This window comes from Mchenga conophoros, linkage group LG5 (genome assembly GCF_057382185.1).
Source record: "Mchenga conophoros isolate Kocher_MC1m ecotype Shallow Benthic linkage group LG5, M_conophoros_male_GT1.1, whole genome shotgun sequence".
Classification (NCBI taxonomy): domain Eukaryota; kingdom Metazoa; phylum Chordata; class Actinopteri; order Cichliformes; family Cichlidae; genus Mchenga; species Mchenga conophoros.
In genome coordinates this window covers 40,363,972-40,373,048 of record NC_140530.1, presented here as the reverse complement: position 1 = coordinate 40,373,048, position 9,077 = coordinate 40,363,972, and the positions used below count along the sequence as shown (strand labels likewise).

General features: G+C 43.3%; 1 protein-coding gene across 2 annotated transcripts in view; it reads left to right on the top strand.

The window, feature by feature from the left end:
• The window catches only part of LOC146575146 (actin-associated protein FAM107A-like), a 23,463-nt gene extending 23,431 nt beyond the window's left edge, over positions 1-32 (top strand). For both annotated transcript variants that reach the window (XM_085275356.1, XM_085275357.1), the window contains one exon: positions 1-32. This exon is cut by the window's left edge and continues 1,380 nt beyond it. The gene's annotated coding sequence lies outside the window, so the exon portion shown is untranslated.
• Positions 33-9,077: the final 9,045 nt, after the last annotated feature.

Here is a 9,077-nt window from a genome sequence, read left to right as displayed (position 1 = left end):
GTGTCTGTTGATCAATAAAGAACTAACCCTGCTGTCTGGTTTCTCCTGCAGATTTCATTTAAAGTGTGAAACTGTGCTGCTGACACCACCTCCTCTCATGCTGCTCTGCTCTACGTTCCCTATGTCATGTACAGCATCGTCTGCAAACATGAGCATCACCTGTCGCCCCCTGCTGGATGATCCACAGCTGCTAGAGGAAACCTGACCTTACACATCTGGATCACATTAAGAATAGGGTCTGCAGTCCTTTATTTCTCAGTCACTTTGCCGTCAGAGCTTCTCTGAGCTTCAGTGCTTGTTTTGTTACCTGCTTCATTAATGGAGAGCAGACAATGGAGGTCATGTTTGCCTGCAGTGCTGGTCTCCTGCACGTCTTCATTGTCCTGCGCTGGCTACCTCAGCGCAGGAATTTAGTGTCTTTTTATCAATAAGAACAGATTTATATGGATGAAATGTAATTCTTAGCTTCAAGTGAAAGAAACGGAGAAAACAAAGTGTCTAAAAATGACTTATATGAGAGACAAAAACCACCAGTAAAGAAAGAATCAATCATTTACATGTTAGTGATGGTGAATATAAAGCTGAAACCACAGAGGAGGAGCCGAGGAAACGTTTTTCCTCACATTCCTGATGATGTGCCATTTGGGTGGAGCTGAGTTCTGTTTATCCAGCAGGTGGCGCTGTGCTCCTGCTCAGCCTGTGAGTGGAAGAAGTTTGAGTTCGACTAACTCGAATGATCGTTTGTTTTTTATGTTTAAAACAAAGAATCATGTGAAGCTTTCAGTTGAATTGTATTTTATTTGTCAGTTTGGAGGCCTGACACCCCTCCGGGCACCTTTGTGAGCACTTATTCTGAAGCATTTTAAACAGGAAGTAAGGTGCAGTGTTCTCCAGTTAGAACTGTTCTTTGTACAGGTGTGTAAATCTTACTTTAGGCTGAGGCTAATTACTGGAGAAAGGAAAAGTTGTGATCATCAGAAAAGGTTAATGAGGGGCCACCAAACACCTGAGCCCAGGAGTCTGTAAGTCGGCGGTCTGGCCATGGTTCACGCCTCACTCTGCAGGGGTCACCAGTCTGATCTGATAAACAACATCTGCTTTATTTCCATTTCCTCACCTATTCTTAACTCCAGCGCAGACACATCTGGACTGTTTGGAAGTGTTTTCACTCCTGGAGCTAACAGTTTCACAAAGCACCTGGTTGCATGTGTGAGTGCAGGTAATGATGGCGAAGATTCCCATGCTCACCTTTCAGAAGAAGCTGGTTCTCGCCAGACAGACGTGCAGAGAGCGTGAGAAAGCTTCGCGCCTGTTACGAATGCTGCTCTCACAGAACCACACGCTTTAAAGATGACAGAGCTACTGTGACTTCACCTGCTGGTTTCTGAAAGATCACATCCAGATGTTTTCCATTATCTCCATCTTGGAAAAGCGAGGGATGGAGCTAACTGTTAAAAACCTTTTTTTTTTAACGGATGTATTTAATCAGGAAGTCCTGTGAGGATGACTACACTCTGATTCCAACTCGCTAAGTTTAAAACAAGGCTGTGCAGTCTCCATATTTCTGTTCCTGCTGGTTGCTGGATGCAAAACTTCTTTTCAAGCATTACTGAATTCAGATTTTACGAGCTGGCAGATGATTCCTGCTTATTTTTAAAGGAGAAAGATGAAAACCCCGAAGCAGTGAACCTTTCTCTGTAGTGTAAAGCGTGTCCTTTTCACACTGAAAGGCTGTTTTTTGCTTTGTGTACTTCACACAGGTTGAAAATACCGTCTCATATTTGGAGATTACTCCATTGAACGCTACCCCAACAGAGGTCGAATATCTTGTTAATAATTTCACCTCCTCACTACGTACGACTCTGGATACTGTAGCTCCAGTGAAAACTAAGGTCTCTAATCAGAAGTACCTGACTCCGTGGTATAATTCTCAAACACGTAGCCTAAAGCAGATGACTCGTAATCTGGAGAGGAAATGGCGTGTCACAAATTTAGAGGATCATCATTTAGCCTGGAGAAATAGTTTGCTGCTTTATAAGAAAGCCCTCCGCAAAGCCAGAATATCTTACTATTCATCACTGATTGAAGAAAATAAGAACAACCCCAGGTTTCTCTTCAGCTCTGTAGCCAGGCTGACAAACAGTCAGAGCTCTTTTGAGCCAACCATCCCTTTAACATTAACTAGTAATGACTTCATGAACTTCTTCACAAATAACATTTTAACCATAAAAGAAAAAATTACCCATAATCATCTCTCTGTGGGGAAAAAAGAGCATATCTGCATGAAGCTGACAGAGGCAACGAACCAATCGCATCCATTTCAGTTGTCAAATCATCAAATTCACCTCTTCGCTTGTTTGTGCACCTGCACAGCTTCCTTCCTTATTTCATTTTAAATAAGCACGTCATAACGGCCTCAGCAGTCACTGCAACTATGTTCCATGCAGCTCTGGTTCCCTGCAAACGAGGCTGAAACCCTGACACCATCCCCCGGGTCAAAGGGCAAACTCACAGCTGAACTCTGAACGCCACCCTGCTGTAATAAAAACGACTTCCTGTGGAGTTGTTCCTGTATGAGCTCATCATTATGATCTATAGTAACTGATCAAAGTGTGTTTGAGTATAATGTCCTTTGTTGTGTTACAGGATTTAGGATTCATGTTCAGGTCAACTGGGATCAGTGATGATGGAGGAATTTTACTGCACTCACAGAATTCCTAAACAGGAAAGATGCTCCACTGGATCACAGCAGGAAAACATAACAAACTGAGATTTGATTTTTTTATCTTATATTGGACAGATTTATTCAATGAGGTAAATTATTGTGACATCACAGGGTGATCTAACAATTAGCAGTTCACAGTAAAAACCAACAATCAGCTGAGAGAATGTTAATTAGTGGCTCAACAATCCTGAGGAGGGAGGGCGCTGCAGGTCCGCTAACCAAAATAATCCAGTGTGAGCTCAGGTTCAAGTGTTTGTCTCTGAAAACAGCGAGGCAGATACACGAGAGGAGGCTGAAGGAGAATCAGTTTGCTTTGGATTTAACAAATAACTCTTGTGACAGAAACCAGTGAGCACTGTGCAAAGGTCTGAGGGTCTGAGGATTAGGACTCAGGTGGAGCTCGGGATTCATCTACAGGAGAGCTGCATCATTACAAACTGAAGTCTGTGTGAACAGGTGACCTGGACGATGTGCAGAAGTACAGGAACGCCATTTACCGTCTGATCACGAGCCGTCCCACGTTACTGTGACACATGCATGTATGCGTGCTTGGCTTTCTAGTTTAATGGCAACATTGAGGGTGAGGGTTAAGGCCCCATTAATCTGACACACTAACACTTTTATTTGTCACAGATTCAGAAGTCACTTCTAACACCGGGTTTAGAAAATATAGTGGCAAAGTAAAGTGCACATTTTGTAGTCCATCATCTATAAATTGTAGGTTCAATATTGTGGACATCTGGTGGACATATACTCGTCTCTCACAGCGGTGAGACAAGTATGAGGCTGTTCCAGTTCTCAGCACGCAGTTCTTCTCTTTTCTTAAGTTTTTAGCGATTCTCCTACCCACGTTTCCAATACTGGAAATGTGACTGAGGTCAAGGAACAGAGGTTAGAAGTAGGAGATAGGAGGGACTTTTGGAACACACCCTTGGAGTCTCTTTTTTCCCCACCTTTGAGTCCAGGCCAGGTGTGGTTTCTCCTCGCTCCGGGCGTGGGTGGGTTCTCTCTCTGCAGTCAGGCCTCAGCTGGAGTCACCTCTGACATTTAAGGACCAGCTCAAGCATCCAATCCTTGCCAGATTTCAGGGTTAGGGTTAGGGGTTAGGGTCAGTCGGCTTCTTTATCGTTTCCTCGACTTCTCTGCACCAACTCTGTTCTCTCCCTGTTTCTGCTTTAACCAGCCTGGCTCATCAAGCCACTACTTATCTTCCTTCTCACTGTTGCCAAAGTGCTTGCTCAAAAGGGGTCATATGATTGTTGGGGCTTTCTTTGTTTGACTGCACTTCTCCAGTCCGAAAGACATTCTAAAGTGTCCTTGCTGTAGATTCTAGTGGTGTGGATCAGCGAATTGATGTCTCGTTCACTCTTGGCATACAAGTTGATGTCATCCATGTAGAGGTGGCGACTGACGATTGCTTCGTTCCGTAGTCGGATTCATGGCCAGTTGTGTCGATGATCTCACTGAGGGGGTTCAACCTGGAACAGCAGTGGGAACAGAGCATCTCCTTGGTAGGGCCCACACTTGATGATGACTTTTGCTGTGTGTTTGAAGTATCCAGTATTGTACGCCACATCCCCACTGGGTTCCTGATGAAGGCTCTTAGGGTCCTGATGATCTTGTATAGTTCTAGGCATTCCAGGATCCAGGTGTGGGGCACTGAGTCGTAGGCCTTCTTGTAATCAATCCAAGCAGTGCACAGTCTTGCAGTCTTGGGGAACTGCTCTTTCTTCCAGTAGCTGGTGTTTTGCCTCTCGGGTGCTCCTGTTGATTCCTTTCTGTGTCCCACTCATGTAGGCAATATCCCTGTTCATCCTAGTCACTATGATGCTTGACTGGAGCTTCCATGTGGTAGTGATGCAGGTTATTGGCCAGTAATTGGATAGGGCCGGTTCCTTCTGGCGATCCTTGAGGATCAGGACTGTCGGCCTCTCCTGTCTTGTCACACTCATTGACTGCTACGGGTTTCTCAATTACTGTTTGCGGTTTCTGACTCGGTCACAGCGCCTCATTTGAGTCTGCTTTTGAGTCCAGCCTTAATCCACAGCCCACAAAACAGTGAGAACAACTGTTGACCCGTCCACAAATCATGCTCTGCACAGACTCAGCCGACCTGTTCTTTATAAAAAGGTCTAAATTCTAAATGATGTTTCATTTGTGGTGGATGTCGGAGTCTGAGGGTGTTTTCACACATATAGTTGTTTATTCTGGTCCAGATCAGTTAATGAGGTAGTAAACTCACGAGTCGCCAAGCTGGTGGTGCGTACAGACGTGTACGCGGTGTCACAGCGCTCCCGACTACTGTGCACGTTTTTGTGTTTTTTATGCTTTTTATTGTGACTTGCTGCAATCACTGATCACTTTCACTCGTCAGGAATCGATAGATATCATCCATAGCCTGAACCTGGACTTTACTTTAGATTAGACACACAGTATTCAGAGATTGTGAGACCAGCAGGTGCTCCATGGGCTATTGTCTGGAAGAGCAAGCAACACAGACGGCACTCCTCTCCCTGCACCTGAGCCAGGACCGCAACAAAACTCTGGTAAGGGAGGGGGGCCATAATGCATACAGAATTATAAAAAGTCACTGCTCACCAGACTTGGAGGCCATGTCCATTCAGTGCGGGCCCTTTTATCTACCTGCGAGCTAACAGTAGCCATAGTTATCATTGTTTACATCCAGAGGGCGTTCATGTTGTTGCTGGGGACTTTAATAAGGCATGTTTGAAATCTGTACTCCCCCAAAACCAACATGGTAAGGACACTTACCATGTTGGTTAGTTTTTCCCAGTGGTTTGGTTAGTTTTCACACAGAGAAACATTGAAGTGAACTCCAAGCGAACCAAAATGCATCACCACAAACAACGTGAGAATGTTCAGTCTGCCCACTGGTCACATGTGTCTGGGACAGTGGCGTGTCTAGAAAATTTTTGTTGGGGGGGCCAGGTAGGGGCACAGATTTGGAGAAGGGTGGCAGATTTAATTGGCAGATAATGTTTAAAAAAAAAATTCTACCAACCCTTAACCATAATTCAATAATCCTATAAACCTAATAACCAAATGCACTTTTAACTCTTAAAAGAGATTTTAACCACTACGGTGCAAAGTTTTTAGATACTGCGTTGATAAAGTACAAGAGATACAATCAGTGCTTTGTCAGTGTTTACTCAGCATTCAAGGACATCAATATTTGCATAGTATTTTTACTGACATATAGTGCACATATGTTTTGGGCAAAAACATTTTTGAATATTAAAATATGAACATTTGTAACAAACAATTGACAAATTAGCCAATGCCAATGCAAAACTTTATCTGCCTGTTAAAAAAAGAAGATAATCTTCTCACAAACTGGTGTTTGATTTTGAAACAGGAAAAAAGTGGGGAAACAAATGAAAAGACTAACATTTGAATAAAACCTGAAAGCAAGTAAATACTTTCTATGCTGCCTTATGGTAAACTTTGGTAATATTGATAAAGAACAACACTGGCTGATGATAAAATACAGTCAGCTGGCATGGTGACACTGCCAGTATTAACCTGCAGGGCTGGACTGGGACAAAAAAATTGGGCATTTTTACTACAGACCGACCCACCAGGTAGTAAAGCCATAAAGACTTTGACTGAAAACAAACCCTGTTGTGACAGTGATGTACAGTCTTGTTGGTATATGTATGATTTCTATACATTTTACGTCAGATAAAAACTTTGGTTGTAAGATTTAGATAATTATTTAATAAAAACTAGGTATTTTAAATGAGAATAAGAAAGAAAAGTATTTCTTTGTGCCCACCTTTCCCTGTTAATGCCCTACATGGCCCCCTGGCAAAACTTTGCTAGACCCGCCCCTGCACAGTTACCAGCTGTCAGCTACCTAAAAAAGGATCCTGGTGTTATTTGTCTCTCAGAAACAGTTGATAACTTCAACTCATTCATGTCACCTAAAAGGTAAACCTGTTTCTCCATCACCTGTTCAGCTCTGATGGTTCAGTAAGGACATCTCCTGGTTTCATCTTCATGTTTCCCTCTCACCACATATCCAAACCGACATCATGACCAGCAGCTTTACAGCTGTGGCTCCAGCAAACATCAGCTGATACTAGAAATTAATATTAAATAAATTCTAACAACAGCTGATCAAGCTTAAACGTGCTGCTGTTGTTTAGCGCAATATCTGCTGGTTTCCTCTTTCTGGCGCAAAGTGGGCGATAAACAAACAAGAGAGAAAAGCCGATCAGCTGATCATTGATCAGTTTCATGATTGAAGTAGCAACAGGAGAGGCAGGATGAGAGAAGAGGCAGCTGTGCAGCATAACGACAGAATAACTCCAGCTTTGTGTCTTTTTTCCATTCTAGCTGAAGTCCGGGACAAACTGCGTCTCTTCTCAGCTCAATACGAAACGCGTAATATTTTCTCTGAATGAGGGACCATTCCATTTTTTTAAGGAGCCGTTGGCAACTCTACTAACCTTATGAATAAAATAAAGTTCACTATCAGTAACATCATAGCACCCACCCAGCTGTATAAAAACTCCGTCAAGCTGGCTAGAACGCAGTACGAGTTATTGCAACTGACAGTAAAAAGTCAGCAACATGAAAATAAACTCCACCTAAACTTGGTTTATATCTGACCCAGATAGACTGCAGGTCATAACTTCTTACCTGAAGTTCAGTTCACCTGACACTCGGACTGGCGGCTGCTTCGGGTCTCTCCTCCTGCCTCCCCTTCCCTCATCCACCTGTTGCCTCTGTGGAAGCCCCGCCATAGCCACCACCAAACAACGGAGTTATTTCTACACATCGACCTGCATCTGGCCAATCCACCACCTCTCACTGTTCATGCCATTACAAAAAAAATAAAAATTAAGTCAAATAAGCCCGATGGCCAGTCCAGCTATGTTAACCTGCAACCAAATTTGCAGCTCCATACAGCAATGTTACGACTTAGATTACATCTTATAACTCATAACTCTTATGTTAGCTGCCCTCAGTAGCATACTGTCTGAAATATTCCACGGCTGCAATAATTCTTTAAGTGTTATTTTTTCCTTGGTATTCTAATTTCACCGAAGTTTACTAAACTCAACAAACTTGATATTACTTACCGGGACATTTATTCTGTCCTCATTTTCTTTCACCGAAAAATTGTTTCCTGCAGTGCCGTCTTTCTGCTTGGCTCTCCTACCTTTGCTAACGTGATGCGCATAGGCAGAAGCGATGCTGCATTCACTTACACTCGGATATCTGAGCGTCACCGTGAAAACATAATCGGACATTTGATATTTGATTGAATTTTATTGTTTTGCCTTTGGGGTGGCACCTGGGGTGGCCAGTCTGGTTTGGGGGGTGGCCTGTGCCCCCCCAGGCCACCCCGCTGGACACGCCATTGGTCTGGGACAGGAGCAGTAAAACTAAACACAGGAGGAATGTGGTGTGTGAGAAAACTGAAAATTTAAGTTAACCAGCTAGCTGCCAGCCCGTACAGACCTGTGCACATTCATAGTAGCTTCCCACATTGAGAATACAATGCAGACATGGCTACAGTAGCTGGGCTGTTGGTTCAGATCGAGGTCTGATCCTGTTCACACCATTAACAAACCTCTCTGGAGTTGGTTTGGAACCATATCGAGAACACCTTCTCCAAAAGGGTCTCTGTTGTTTTGGTCCAAGTATGCTTACTGTATTCACACCTGCACCAACGAACCACACCGAAAAGAAAACCAACCAGAGTTGGGTTTAAACAGACTAAACACCCACCCTAGGCCTTTATACACTCAGTATGTAACGAATAAACGACTTGAAATTCAGATGTTTTTGGTTCCGCACACGTCGTGTAGGGTATTAACTCACTTGAAAATACCGAAAAATGATTCCTGAAAAATCATGCTGTGAAAAAAATGGAGTGGACAGAAAGTGGCATTGAGCTGGTTCTGATGTTTCTAGGTGAAGACTGGATTCTCAGGAAAAGGCAGCAGGAGGAGAATTTCCTGGTTTGATCCCGGAGTCGAAGCTTTCAGACGTACTTCCGGATGTCAAAGAAATCATTTCACAGAGCCGACTGACCCTGGGAGGCACCTAGCTTTGAGTCTGAGGGAAAACAGGATTATTTTACTTTTTCACATCACTGTGTATTTAGTACTGATGCTACGATGATGCTTGTTACCAAACGCAGTGCTATGATTGGTCAGATCTGTTTATTCAAGTCTTGAAAAATCAGAAAAAGCCAACAAAAAAAATGTTGGGGGTTTAAAGTCTTACACAGCTTTTATTTTGAAGGTTTTTGGAAAGCTGAATGCACTCGGCTCATCTTCTGTAGTTTAAATGTGGCAGTAAATAAAATGTTCAGACA